Source organism: Crocodylus porosus, unplaced genomic scaffold (assembly GCF_001723895.1).
Source record: "Crocodylus porosus isolate Cpor-Errol unplaced genomic scaffold, CroPor_comp1, whole genome shotgun sequence".
Classification (NCBI taxonomy): Eukaryota; Metazoa; Chordata; order Crocodylia; family Crocodylidae; genus Crocodylus; species Crocodylus porosus.
The window spans coordinates 10668336-10683342 of record NW_017728910.1 but is presented as its reverse complement, the minus strand read 5'-3'; the positions used below and the strand labels follow the sequence as shown (position 1 = coordinate 10683342).

Sequence of the window (15007 nt, the reverse complement as noted above, 5' to 3'; positions counted from 1 at the left end):
AGCAGTGACAGCACAGTGTTTGTGTAGCCCTGCTTTCACCCCACTCCACCCCTGCTCCTGTGAGAAGACAGCAGCATGGCGTGGCAGAGCTCCATCCCCGCCCCCACGTAACCCTGCGACCTTTCAAAGTACCCCCAGGGGTACATATACCCCTAGTTGACAAATCCTGCTGTAATGCATACAGCCATATTAATGGTGGCCACTGCATGTTAAACTTTAAGAATTAAAGAGTAAGATTTGATTGTGGCAGGATGCTTATTGACTTTGCACTTAATTGAAATTAATGGGACTCTTACTTTGAGAGTTACTTAATATTTTTTTTAGTGTATGTGAGATCATTGGCCCTACTATCTTTGCTTTGTCATGACAGTGGGTTTGATGGAAAATATTGATATGATATGAATCCATATGCCCTTGTTTTTATTGTATCTAGCAACTGCATTATGTGAAAAGAATTTCCTTCTGAATTTACGTAGTTCTTATTTTCTAGTAAAGTGTGTGCCTAGTAATTTTATAGTTCTTTTAAATTCATGACTAATAATTAAATCCTTTCAAGCATTAGATATTGTGATATATTATTCTAGCATTCTAGGTGCCGCATTTTGTCACCTTAATGTAGGCTATCATGAATAGATACATTTTATACTCTTACAGGCCTAGTTTTTCAAATAAATTGATGAGTAAGTTTTAGGCACTGTACCATGAGACAGCTTACAAAGACAAGACATAAAAATCTATATTCATATGTGAGTAAATAGGTGTGATATCATAGCTGCATATTTTTACTTTAAATTTGAACTAAAATCATGCCATCTATTTTCTCTTTAAGTGATAAAATTAATAGAATGTGAGGAGTCCATTACAGAAATATACTTAAACCAACTATTCATTTGTTTGTATGTTTGTTTTCAGGATATTAATGAAATATCCAGCTTTATTAGAAGTTCAGAAATGGCTGTCAGCAAAATAACTTAGATTATACACCCTTCACTTCCAGTAAGTTCATATTCTTTAATTTTATGGCAAAAATCCAATTGGTTGTGTGACAGAATAAATAATGATAGTGAAAATAATTTTTACAGGTCTTGTGAGTGTGTTTTAAACATTCCTAAAAAGAGAAAATAGAAGCACATGGTACCTTATCCTTAGTCTGTTGTACTGTTTCCAGAACTCGTAAAGGCCAATAGCTTTTTTCAGTAATATATTTCTCACCAGAATGGTGGTAAAGCCCTGGAACAATTTACACAGAGAGATTATGAAATCTCCATCTTCGAGGTTTTTAAGACCTGGCTAGAAGACAAAGCCCTGGCTGGAATGATCTAGCTGGGGATTGTCCTACTTTGACCAGGGCTAGATGACCTCCTGTGGTCCCTTGCAACCCTAATTTTCTAAGAGTCTAGGGTTTGTTTGTTTTTTCAAATTATTAAGTGTTGCCATTGCTTTAATTAAATCCAATAATGTTATTGATTTTTCTTTTATCATTAATAGCTTTGGGCATAGCTATTTAGCATAGCTAAACTAAATTGCTTTATTTGGAAAAAGCATTTCCAAATGCTTTATTTAGTAATATAATTGGTATAATTGATAACCCTTTCTCAGTACCGCACCACATCCAGTAATTCAGAGATTTAGGGTGTGTGCAAATGTTCTACCCACTTAGTTTATGATCACAAGGCCTACTTTAAGCTGCATGAACAGAGACAGGGACTGACATGTACAGACTGTCTCCAGTACTAAGAGAACCTGGTGTAACTCAGAGTGGAGTGAGAGGTAGGTAGGATTCAGAATGGCCAGAAGATCAGGGGTAGGGGGATGAGGGAAGGTAGTAGGAACTGGGAGGGCTCTTGGGTGTGAAGGGCAGGAGGAGGATCATGGGGTGGGGAGTGGAGGTTGTCACTTTGGTGCCATGGTTTGTATTATTCTCCAAAGGGATTCTGGATGGATTCATGTATTCAAAGACAACTTGCATGGATGCAGTGCAAGCTTGGGGCAAGCACTCTGATGTTCACAGTCTGTATGGATATTCCATGACCTGTCTACTGAAAAGTAGACCTGCTTTCTCATCAGTTTTACATATAGATCCCTTAATCACTTTTTACAAATGATTAGCATATTTTGGGTGCCCACCATGAAGTATTTTACATGATCCTGATTTTTCTAGAAAGTGCTGAGCATCTGCCATCTGGAAATCTGATTCTTTTTGTGGTGTCTGAAGTTGTACCAATCAAGAAGTAACCAAAATTGCTAATGTAATCATGCAATTTATGACTGTGATGCAGCTTGCCTGAATTATACGTACTGGAAGAAAGTCCTTGCTTTACTATTTACATTGCTTTCTTCTGAATTAATTTCATATCTTAAAGTATAAGTGAACTAACTGTGTTTACATAATTTTCAAAATGCTGCAATTTAAAGCCCATGTAAACAAGGTCCACTTCAAACTGAAGAACAAACAAGGTGGTGGTTCTGGGCTTCACTTACAGAGCCCCAGGGACCACTGTCTTAAGAGGTAACACCGTTTTTCTCCCTTCCGTTTGCATTTAAAGTTCCCACTAAGCCATGCTTATCTCATACGACAGATTCTGGTTTTTGTCTTGTTAGAAAGGATGAGGGAAAATCATACCTTTATCATATCCTTTGTTCTCTGCTTGGCTAGAGAGAATGGAGTTTAAAATATTTGTAGTTTTCAACTGGTATTTTTTCCCACATGGATTTTCATCCTCAAGCTGGCAACCAGATACTAAGATATATAATCGTGTCACTCTTTAAATTAGTGGAGTTATGCCAGTATGTACTATAAAGCTGTAGCCTGAAGGTTAACCAGCAAAAACTTTCAGGAAGAAACAATTTTCAGTGGTTAATATCAGCAGCTTGACTGAAAGTCTTTCTGCCGCCCTGAAAGTGAGACTGCTTGTTGGGCCTGACTATTTTTGTACATTAATGAATTTATTTTAACATTACTTGCAGAAGGCGCAGACTGTTCTGAGATCAGAATATTTCTCAAGCTAGGATCACATGCTTCATAAAACCTCTCTCATTGTCTGTATATTTTATGATATCTTCACATACCCCTGAAGAGGCAACAGCTAAATTATATGACTCACATCATCATTAGTGAAGTGTTGTAGGAGGTATGTGTAAGTCAAGGGGTCTGAGGGAGCAGCAGTAGGTCCAGAAGGACTCAACAGAACCCATGCATTTTTACCAGACTTTTGTAAATTCGTTTCATTTTTCAGAGTCATCCAAGCTGTTTTCCTTGGAAAAAGAAGCTTCATTCTTCCTAGGTCTACTTTTGCTGGGCCAGAGAATTTCATAGGACATTGTCTGGGGGATCATTTTGCAACATGGGATGACATTAAATGAGCAATGAGGACATCTGGTATTGGGAAGCCCTGCCCATGGGGCACAGCACTGGAAAAAACATTGAAATAAAGAAGCACAAAAAAACTACTTGCCTGTAGGAGGAGCAAGGCTGGAGAGACGAAGAAGAGAGCCCACATGGTACACAAGCCATGCCTTTATGCAATTAAAACTGGTGGATGATGTCACAGGGATGCAGTAGCCCACAAGGATAAAATTGGCCTCTGGCAGTGAGGCGGGGAGAGCAAGTGAGGAGGTGGAGGAGGAGGCTGTCTTTGCCAGCAACAGACAGAGGCGGCATGAACAGGGAGCACCCGGATGACAGGTGCCAGCTGGAGCAGCAAGTTTCCCTTGCACCAAGGGGACCGAAGTAGAGCTCCAGGACAGGAGGAGCACTGGGGGGGTGACTTCCCCCTTGTACCTCTGAAGTTCAGTGACAGAGGTTCTGAACCACAGAACAATCAGGATGGTGACCCGAAGGAACAAGCTGAGACCAACCCCGGGGAAGCAGAAGGTTTTCTACCTGGCCACTTCCAGGTACCAGGTCAGGGAACTGGACTCAGAATGAAAAGGGGAGAGAGACCCCAGAGGACCAGCATCAGGGGAGTACTGCCAAGCACAGGCAGAAGTGTGGGAACAACCAACCGGTAGGACACTGCATGGGAAGGCCTTTTTGGGGTTCTCTTTTTTTCCCTCCTTTTCTTCATTTTGCTTTTTTACCCCTGCTTGAAAGAGAAACCTATGCCAACCCCACAGGGCGTGAAACTAATGATCCTGCCCCAAGGAGGAAAGAGGTACACAGTAAGACACAATGAACATCCACGGAACAGAGGTGGCCATGTTAGGACCTGGTGCTCTGCCAGAGATTGGTGTAGGTTGGGGTGTAGAGGAGGTGGAGCCCCACGAACATCCCATGACTGGAGTGGTCATCCCTGAGGGGACCTTCGAGGCTGTTCCCTCCACTGAAGTAACATTCAAAGATGTGGCAGGTGAGTTCGGGGGAGGCCAGAGGGACAACCGAAGCCCACCTCGGGGTGTCCACAAAGCCAGAGGGCATGCACCCTTTACAGCATGGGCCAAGGTGGCATGCGAGCAGGCATTTGAAGCCAGGTGGGTGCACCAGCCATGCTGGAATTTAACCTCTTTGGAACGCCTTATGTATGAAACATTTATTTATGTTAATTTTTCTTAAGAAAAATTAGAGAATTGCTAATAATCAAATATTGCAGATATCTGGAAAAATACTCTTTAAGTCATAAATTCATTATCTTCAGAAATAAAGAACACTTACCCTTCATCCTCAAGAACAGCTTTAAACAAGTGTACTCCCCTATCTAGATGGATCTATTATTTTCCGACTAGAAGGATCTATTGTGACCTAATGTGCTTTTTTCTGTGTTTGAAGCCATCAATCAGTTTTTATATTTTTTACTTTTCAGCAATTCACAGTGTGTTTTGCCACTCAGTTGACAATGGGAGAAGATCCAGTGATTTACAAAATAGTTCAATGTCTGAATTTCATTTTCAAAAAGGGGTTAATTCATTATGCTATCCTGCCATCTTTTAAGCTGTTTTATTTTTCATGTATTTATTCATATTAATCCTGTTTTATGGTAGCAACAATGCATGCTAGTATATTCAAAATATTCAAGAAGGAGCTCATAATATAAAGACAATGAGAGGGTTTAAGAAGGAGAATGACAATCATTAACAGTATATAGAAGTCAACCTTATTCACTACAGGAAGCAAACTATGGACAGCATGGACTGCTGTATGTGCATACATGCGGGCATCAAAATATTTGTAGGCCTCTGTTTTGTATCAGACTTGTATTTCTTTCTCTTTCCCTAATGCTATTCTCTTCAGTTGTCAGTATTATGTGGGATTTCCTTTGTTACTGCTTTTGCAAAAGAAGGTCCTTTTTAAAAGCAATGGTGATGTGGGGAATGGAAAAAGTTAGCTTTCCTTAAAATTGAATGGGCTGCAGTAGATTTCCTTGTGTCAAAGTATAAAGGTGTAAAATTTGCCATGATTTTTTTTTCACGCTTAATTGCTTTTCTTGCATTATAAATCTCTTACGTGGTACTGGTATGCGAGTTACAAAAACTTTGACTCATTACCCCAAACTAAAAGTTGATATGTAAGGGAGAATGTGTTCACTTGTGCTGTACTATTTAGTAACATTTTTGTAAAAATTCTTTAATATGTTTTATAATTTACTGTATAAATTATATATGAATATATAATATTCATTTTAAGAAAGGCATTTACCAGACATTTCTGTTCCAGATTAACATCTTAGTTGCTTCAGTGAAAATGGCTGGGTATGCTGAGCTGGCATCTCCATGCCTGATCCAGTCTGAAGGAAGAAAGGTTTTTAAGTGAAAGCATGCTGAAAGTCTTCCCTAGTCTTAATTGCCATAATAATCATACTATGCTGATGATTTCTCTGGACAGCATGTTTTTCAAAAGTGGTCTTGTATCAGATTTAAAATATGGGTAGGTACTTAGATGGAAAGGAAACTATAATGTACTCCATACATATTTTGTATTTACAGTATTTTGGCACACAGGTGGTCTGTGTAAATTTTTTTCAGGTTGGAGCAGATATTTGTGTGTTCTTCTTTGCTACTACAGAAAAACTTTGCAGACGGAGGATGCAAATTGGAGTGGTTTACCCATTTTCTGGGAAACTCAATGATGAATATAATGTGGTACGTTGCAGATGCTTTATTATTTACACACACACACACACACACATAATATTAATGTGAGATGTATGTACATATATTATATCATATTATTATAGTACTAATTTTCTACTGCTGTTATATGCTAACTTGCCGGTAGCATATTAAATATAGCTTACATCCCTGGTAGCACAATGGAACAGAAATAAATAATCTGATATGTAATTATTTCCTTGTCCTTACTCTTTTTTTCTCTCTTTTTTTTTAATTCAGTCATTACTACTCTTGTATGCACAAGGGATATCCAATTATAGCATACCATAGGAATGCAGCCTTGTGGTTTTGAACACTACTTTAATTACTTTAATTCCTATCAAAGTGAGATACATGCATATTTCACTGGATTGTACCTGGCATTTTGCATCCTTAGACTATATCAATGAAATTCTAACTCCAAAAGTTTCAGCTAGGTGAGAAATAAGTGTATGTACTATATCAAGTTCACCACTGGTATCTGCAGCTGCATGCTTCTTAAGTAGCAGCTCCCTTGGATTCCAGTAGTATTTCAATTGCTCATTGAAAATGTGGCCTACTGTGCTGTCTTCATAACAGTAACAGTACACCATTAATGGTCAGCCTCAGGATCCTGATGTATTTGGTACAGATTCTCTTTTGGTGAAGAGATCAAGGCACTGCTTGAACACTTGGTACACTTTGCTTCCCTCCCCCTATACCCTATTTTACAAAGCTTATAAACAAGGAGGCGTGGTTGTAAGGCCACTTCTTCCTAAGTAAGTACACTGATCACAATGTTTATAAATTCTGCTTTGTTTGGGAAAAGGGACATTCAATAGGCCAGGAGTCGGTAATGTTTTCGGTCAGAATGTCAAAAAACCTGCAACATTGGCTTGTAAGGTGTTGCCATGACAGGGGTGTATGGAGTGGGGAACCACAAGGGACCTGATCCTCTTATGGCAGTGCAGCCCCAGCCCCTTCTCCACTGTCTGCCAGAGTCCTGGCTGCTTGTGGCAGGCCAGAGGGAGGCTGCAAGCAACTGCACCAAGGTCTATGGATCCTTGGCCTGGCTTGTTGTTGGTGGCAGATACAGGTGCACCTTGGGGTGGATGGTGGGGAAAAGGCCGGGGCTGGAGTTGTGTTGCCACAGGAAGGATTGGGTCTCTCATGGCTACCCCACCATCTACCCCAACAAATGGTGTACCAAGCAAAATGTCTTCACATGCCACACTTTGACATGGGTGCCAGGGGTTGCCAACCACTGCAATAGGCAGAATTCGATGCCAGTATATACAGCATATTTAGAAACACACATAATATTTGTAACAGAATGCATCCCCAAACATGCTTTTAAATTCATTAGACAGCTTTAAAGAAAGAGCCGTCACAACTCCATGTAATCTGTAGGTATAAAAATAAATACATATTGCCAGATACTAGTATTTGTGTGCAGTGTCAGTAACAGTTAAGCATATTACTTTTCTCTTCACTCATGAGGCGCATCTGAGAATGTCTTCTTAGTTAGAATGGATGTTTCCAAAATAGAAATATGATTATTTTACTGCATTAACTAAATGAAATAAGCATGTGAAAATACACTGGCATTTTCAGGGTTGTTTTTTTTTTCCTACAGAGTTAAAAACCATCACATTGGTTATTGGTTTTACTCTTCTTCTAGGGAGATTGCCTGCAGTTAAGACCTTGAAGCATAAACTGCTGGCCTTGAAACATAATCAGTAGATGAAATTATATGACTCCTTTATCTATTGTTAGGTTCTATGCAGATGAAGCAATGCAGGCTATTGATAAGCAGTTTGTATTGGGCTCCGGACTACTTATCGGTTATCTCTCCTGTACTGGACCCAGTATGTTCAGTTTTACAGTAGAATTTACTTTTATGAACTCTTTGGGCATTAGAGTTCATTGGAAGTTGGACAGGAGAAAACCTGGCTCGCTGAATTTAGTTCTTTGTCATCACAAGGGACATCATATCCTGTATAACACTCATGATATCCTGTTCAAAACACTCATCATATCCTGTTCAAAACCTATCCAGCTTCTTACTGAAGCCTGTTATTTTTCTTGACTCATTTCTTCTATTACCCCAGAACTTTGCTCTTTTGATATTTAGAAACCTGGTAATTCCCAATCCAAATGTATTGATAGCTACTTTTATACCCATTTGATCCTGTGCCATCTTTGCCCATTAGCTTAAATAGCTCTTTCCCCTCCCCAGTTTTATTCCCCTCGTGTGTTTACAGAGAGAAATTGTGTCCCCTCAGCCTTTTTTTTTACTCTCCTTTTATAACACAAGCCCTTTATTTTCCCTGCTTATTCTAGTAACTCTTTTTGCTTTTATTCTCATTTGAATTCACCTTTCTTGAACAAAGATGACCTGAACTGTACACAGTATTCTAAGTCTTCCTATGCCCTTGTGCAATCGTATTAATGACTTTCTTGTCTAGATTGCAACTATCTCCTGATATGCTCTAGGATTTTTCATGCCGCTTTTCAGTCTGTATCAATTGGTGGTTTATAATCATTCTGAGATGTCTGTATCTTTTTTTTTCTCCTCTATCACTTCCAAGCAATGATTCCACAGTTTATAGCAGGTATTTTTGTTATTAAACCATGAGCTGAGATTGCACTTCGCAGGATAAAACTTCAACTATTTATTTTATTCCATTAAAGTTAAAAGTTAAAGTTAGCCAGTTTCCCCTGTATGATATTCTGATCTTTCTCTGTAACAGTATGCCTCTTAACTTTGTGTTTCCATAAAAATTTCATCAGTCCTTGTGTGTCTAATTCTGTGCCTCTCTTTTGTTTTGAACCCAACTGTAGATCTCTAAAATTAGTAATATCCAGTAGAGTAGATGTCAAATGATTATGCGTTTGCATCAAACCATTTGTCTGCCTGAATATTCTCTTATTTGCAGAAAATATGTTTTACATTTGTTTTTTGTTTCTGTAATTGATAAAAGATCTGCAAAAACACATTTTTAATCAGTGTAGGTATATCTACTAAAATGCATATGTTGTCAGATTGAATCATGGTTCATTGATTGCTTGAGGATACTGTGTCGTGAATGGAATCTGTACTCATGTGGAACAGAATCTGGTCACATACGGAGGCAAACACAGACTGAGCATGGCAAAACTGCAAGACAAACCTTTTTCTAAAATTCACAGCTAATGCCCCTTATCTCTTGGTGGCATCACTGGAAACACACCAGCCATGTATATTTCTATTATGAAATCCTTGTATAACACTCATGACTTTAAAATTTCCTTAGCATCTCGCATGTACTCAAGCTTGAAAAGATTACTTGTATTAAATATTCAATGCAAGAGATGCATATGAAATAACCAAATCTGGAACTAAACAATATTAAAGGAAACTTTGAGTGATTGTGGCTATAAAATAAGAAATACATTTGCAATGTGATGTAATATCGAAATAGACTGATGTACTGAGGTATGAGCCCTTTGTGGTATTAGTGAAGCTGTACTTGGATTATTGTATTCATTTTTGGACATCATATCAGAACAGGTTTTGAAAGTGGTGGGGTTCAGAGAAATGTAACAATATTGATTAGGAGCTAGAAAGAATGATCTATTATTATATAGTCTTTAACTTGGGTAGAAAATGTCTGAGAGGAGGCAGCTTCCAAACATCTGAAGCTGCCAATATAAGTAAGAATTATTTAGTATGGTTCAAGGGGGTCTGAATAGGAGAAAAGGAATCAAACAACAGGAGAACAAAGGAAAAAATCTCACAGTGACAATGACTCAGTTGTTTAATAGTTTCCCAAGGGCAGTGATAGAAGATTCATTTTGCCACATATTTTCAATGAGGTCCAATAGTTCAGTAACAGTATATGGGATAAATCTTTGCTGTATGTGGCTGGACAAGTACATCTTTTTCATCTCCAGTTTCCATAATTTTATGAAAAGTCCAATACTTTGGTCCGAATTATTGCAGAGAAAAAAAGTGATAGTCTCTCCTCAACCCCGGATTTGTCACTTTGAAAACTTTAATTTAGTTCCTATTTGATTCTTTTGACTTGTGATGTGAAAATTACATCTTTGTTCTTATTTCAGGGTGTAGAAAAAAGTGACTACATATATTCCTGATGCAGTGTGGTATGATTATGAAACAGTAAGTTAATCCATAGAGTAGTACACTGGGATGTGAGTCTGTCTACCTATTCTTATACACTCTTCTGTTTATAAGATGAAATACAATTGTCAGCTCTAATTCAAAAAGTTAGACTAGGTAACATAGAAAATCACAGAATCATAGAAAATTAGGATTGGATGGGACTTCAGGAGGTCATCTAAACCAAACCCCTGCTCAAAGAAGGTCCTTACCCAACTAGATCATTCTAGCCAGAGCTTTGTCGAGCCAGGCCTTAAAAAACCTCCAAGAATGGAGATTCTACTGCTTCTCTAGGTAACCCATTCCAGTGCTTAATCACTGTCCTAGTGAGACAGTTTTTCCTAATATCCAACCTAACCTTCCTTGAGTTTACAAATTGAGACCATTGCTCCTTGTTCTATCATCTGCCACCACTGAGAACAGTCTAGCTCCATCCCCTTTGGAACCACCTTATAGGCTGCTTTCAAATCCCCCCTCAGTCTTTTCTTCTGCAGACTAAATAAGCCCAGTGCTCTTATCCTCTCCTCAGAAGTCATGTGCCCCAGCCCCCTAACCATTTTCATTGCCTGTCTCTGGATTCTCTCCAATTAGTCCACATCTTTTTCATAGTAGATGGCCCACAACTGGACACAGTATTCCAGATGTAGCCTCCTCAGTGCAGAATAGAGCAGAATAATTACTTCCCTCGATCTGCTGGAAACTTAAATGGGATTTTAAAGGAATGATAAAGATGAGTGGAAAGGGAGTAATGGAAAGGAAGATAAAGAGGGTTGGAAAGGGGAAAAGAAGGTAAAGTAGCATGGGGGATTAAGAGAGAAAGAATTCATAACAGCAATTGAAGGGAAGATCATATCTTTTCCATAATTCCATAGTGTGATGAGGACAAAGAACATTAGTTAAAAAAATAGTGAAGCATATAGTTATATAAAAGCTTTTGCAGAATTCTACAAATTCTTCATTACTTCATTCCTATGAAAAAATCAGTTCACTACTTCGGTAAGAAGGAAGAGTAAACTTTTTAATCCTGTATCCAACAAATAATAGCATCGTCTTCAGTCTTCCAAGATAAATTGATTTCTTTGCTTTATGCTGGAATCAGTGTAAGAGGTGTTTGAATTATACCATATTGACATTAAGCTATAGTGATTGTCTATGACAGTGGTCAGACAGACACAAATATTTGATTAGCGTGACTGGTGACTAATCAAGAAGAACTAATCAAAGTTCAAGATTGAAGAAATCATTCTCTGTAAAAAATCTATTTCCCTCCTCTGTGACTTTGGGTGGAAGAACACTGTGGAGAAAACAACTGATTAAGATGTATCTCCTGGCAGACAAACTAGGAGTTCATGCCTGCCATGGCTCAGGCTAGAAGCTGAGGGGCACTAGAGAAGCCTTCCCTTCCCTTCCAAAGTTCTGAGCTGAGGGGCACATGGCCAGGCCCTGGCAGGATGCTCTGATTGGGGGGGGGATTCTCCCTCTCCCCCTCCCAGTGAGGGAGCTAGCAGGGAGCTGATAACAGAACATTGAATTACACAGCAGAGAGTTACACAGGGAGTTGTTAGCATTAATCAGCCCATCAAATAAAGCAAAAGCCTCTCTCATTAGGTCAAGCTCTTCTTAAAAAACTTTTTCAAATAAGGAACGATGGGACATTACCAGCTACCTGTTGATTTAGCTTCAAAAAGCCAAAGCCAACGCTATTCTGTCTGCCTTTGTCTTCCACAGCATGGACTGCAGCCAGCATGTGGTATACTAGCTAATGCTGAGAGGTATCTAGGTAGGGCAGAGGGCAGGGGGGAATCCCTGCTTGAGCAGGGAGTGGTGAGGGAGAGGAAGGGGAACAGGAGGAAGCCAGACAGACCCCACTGTACCTGCAGTCTCTGCCAGAACTCCAGCCAGGGAGCAGAGGGGCAGAGCCAGCCCTGCTGGGCTGGAGCAGAGAGCACAGCCCAAATCAAGGTTGCAAAGCATCTGGGATGCTGGGGGACTCTGGCTTAACTTAAAACAGGAAGGGGTCTGGGACAAACATTACATAAACCAGTTTGACACAAATCAGTTACGTCTGATTGACTTTTATTAGTAGATGTTTAGGATTGCGAATCCAAAAAAGATGACAAAGCTGGTAGGGAAATACATATCACCCAAGTGAGGGACTAACATTAGAGGAATGTAGGTGAGAAGGGGAACGCAAATAGTTTACAAGAGATACAATGTTAGCTAACTAAGTCCGGGGGTAGGGGGAGAGGGGAAGGGGGAAGGGGAGGGAGGGGTTTCACGACGCTGAGAGAGAAAGAAGATAGATACACACAAACCCATTACAGTGGTCCGGAATGGTGGAAGAAGTGGTTCGAAGAAAGTGTCTCAGTCCATATAGAGTCTCATTGTGGGGGCCCTCTTCAGGTGAAGCGGGGTCCAGTGGTGGTTCATTTGGTAGGGTCAGAGTACTGGCGGTGGCCCATGTTTGTTCCATGTACATGTCGCGGGACTAATGGATGGTGTTGGACACCATGAGGCAGCGCATCAGCTGGGTGTAGCGGCAGGAGATGTTGGAAGCATGCAGGAGGCTCTTGTTGCTGGGGTCCCAGGCTCCGAGCATTCCCACGATGAGCACATTGACCATCACATCATAGCCACAGCCCCTCATGATGTCGGCCAGTGGGCGTACTTCTCCCAACTGTGAGCCCATGTGTCAGTGAAGGCTTGGCGCCGGTTCTTGAAGTGGATGGTGACATCCATGATCACGACCTTCTTGGCCTCTTCTTTAGTGATGACGATGTCGGGTCACATTACTACATTCAACCAGGTTTATCTCAACTGGTTTCAGTCATTTTCAAACTGGTTTATGTGCAATGAACATTTGTTCTGTTAAAGGTTTAAACCAGTTTCTGATCACTTGAACCAACTTATGTGTAATATCTGTCTGTAGCCAGGGTCACATTGGACAGGTATTTAAGTCCCACTGCAGTCAAGAATTTGTGTCCAGGATCTAGAATGATTCATAGGTTCATAGATGTTAGGGACAAAAGAGACCTCAGTAGGTCATTGATTCTGACCCCTTGCCCTGGGCAGGAAAGAGCGCTGGGGTCAGATGACCCCAGCTAGGTAGGCCTGTGTGAAGCAGATAGTAATCACTTTGGATTCAGATTTGGCTGATTTCAGGGGACAGTGATTTGATCTGGTGATTTGAATCACTGTCCTGATTCAGTTTGGCTGAATCTAATTAGTAGATGCAGCAGCTGAATCTCCAAATCAGCCAGGCCAGGCGCACCCCGTGCCCCTCTCCCAGCTCATCAATGGCCACCCCACCTGCCCCAGCTCCCAGCACTTGGGTAAAGAAAAAGCCCTGCTCAGCAGGTGCTGCTGGTCGGGGAGAAAGCCCCACTGCCCCACACTGCATGGAGGGCTCTGCACAAGCCCCTGAGCCCCCCACTCCCATAGCCCTCCCCCCCACAGGTGCCCCACATAGGCCAGCTCCAGCCCTTTAAGGAAAAAAAAGCAAACCTCTAGCCCCAGGATTCTCCACTCCTTCTCACAGGTGGTGATCCCTGCTGCCCTGTGCCACATGGGGGGCTCTGCATGAGCCTCCCAAAGCCCTGAGGCTGCACCAGGAGCAATGAGTCCCAAGGCTTTTCTTGGCTTTTTTTTTTCTTAAAGGGTCAGAGCCCCATCAGGCAGGGCAGCTGCGGGGGGAACAGGGGGGAGGTTGAGGGGGTTGTACAGAGCTCCTCATACAGCATGGGGCAGTGGGGGGCAGTGAGGATTGCCCCATGCCTGGCAGCACCCAGTGAGCTCCAGTGCTTTCCTTTAAAGTACCAGGAGCTGAGGCGGGGAGCAGCTGGGGGTCAGGGGACTGCAGGGGGGGTTGGGGGAGCTGGCAGGGGTCCCTCCATGGTCCCCTCCCCCAGTCTCTAGTACTCTTCCCCGCCTCTAGTACTTACCAGCTCAGAGTGCAGACACCAGGGACTGCCTGAATCATTAAAGCTCTCTGAATTTTTGATGAAGATTTGGAGAGCTTTGAATCAATTTGGACCTTTAAACTGGTCTCTGATTTGATTTGGATTCAGAGATTTGGACACCAAATCAAGCTAAATTCCCTCGAAATCAAATCACCACCCAAAGCTTCGCACAGTCCTACAGCTAGATGCTTGTCCAGTCACCTCTTGATGACCCCCAAGGTCAGGGAGAGCACCACCTCCCTTAGAAGCCCATTCCAGATTCTGGCAACCCTTACTGTGAAGAAGTTCTTTCTAATGTCCAACCTAAATCTGCTCTCCATCAATTTGTGGCCATTGTTCCTAGTTACTCCAGGGGGTGCCTTAGTAAATAGAGCATCTCCTATTCGCTGCTGCCCTCCCCTGATGAATTTACAGACAGCCACAAGATTACCTTTCAGCCTTCTCTTGTGAAAGCTGAAGAGATCTAGGTCCCTCAGACTCTCCTTATAGGGCCTTGCCTGCAGGCCTCTGACCATATGAGTGGCCTCCTCTGAACCCTCTCGAGAGTCTCTGCATCCCTCTTGAAGAGCGGTGCCCAAAACTACAAGTAGTACTCCAGCTGCGGCCTGACCAGTGCTGCATAGAGGGGAAGCATCACTTCCCTGGTCCTGTTTGTCATGGAAATTTTTTGAGTATGTGCTGCCAGTACAGAAGAGGTTAAACTGACATGCGCAGTTTGAAGCTGTGAGTGGAAATTTCCAAGGCTCACCCAGCCCGTGCCCCCTGGGTGACCTGCGGAGCTGTCAATCATTGCTGATCTACTTTCCCCACAGACGCATGCTCA

At 41.5% G+C, this 15007-nt stretch overlaps 1 pseudogene; it reads left to right on the top strand.

Moving 5' to 3' along the window:
• The window catches only part of LOC109308269, a 146715-nt pseudogene that overhangs the window by 82526 nt on the left and 49182 nt on the right, over positions 1 to 15007 (top strand).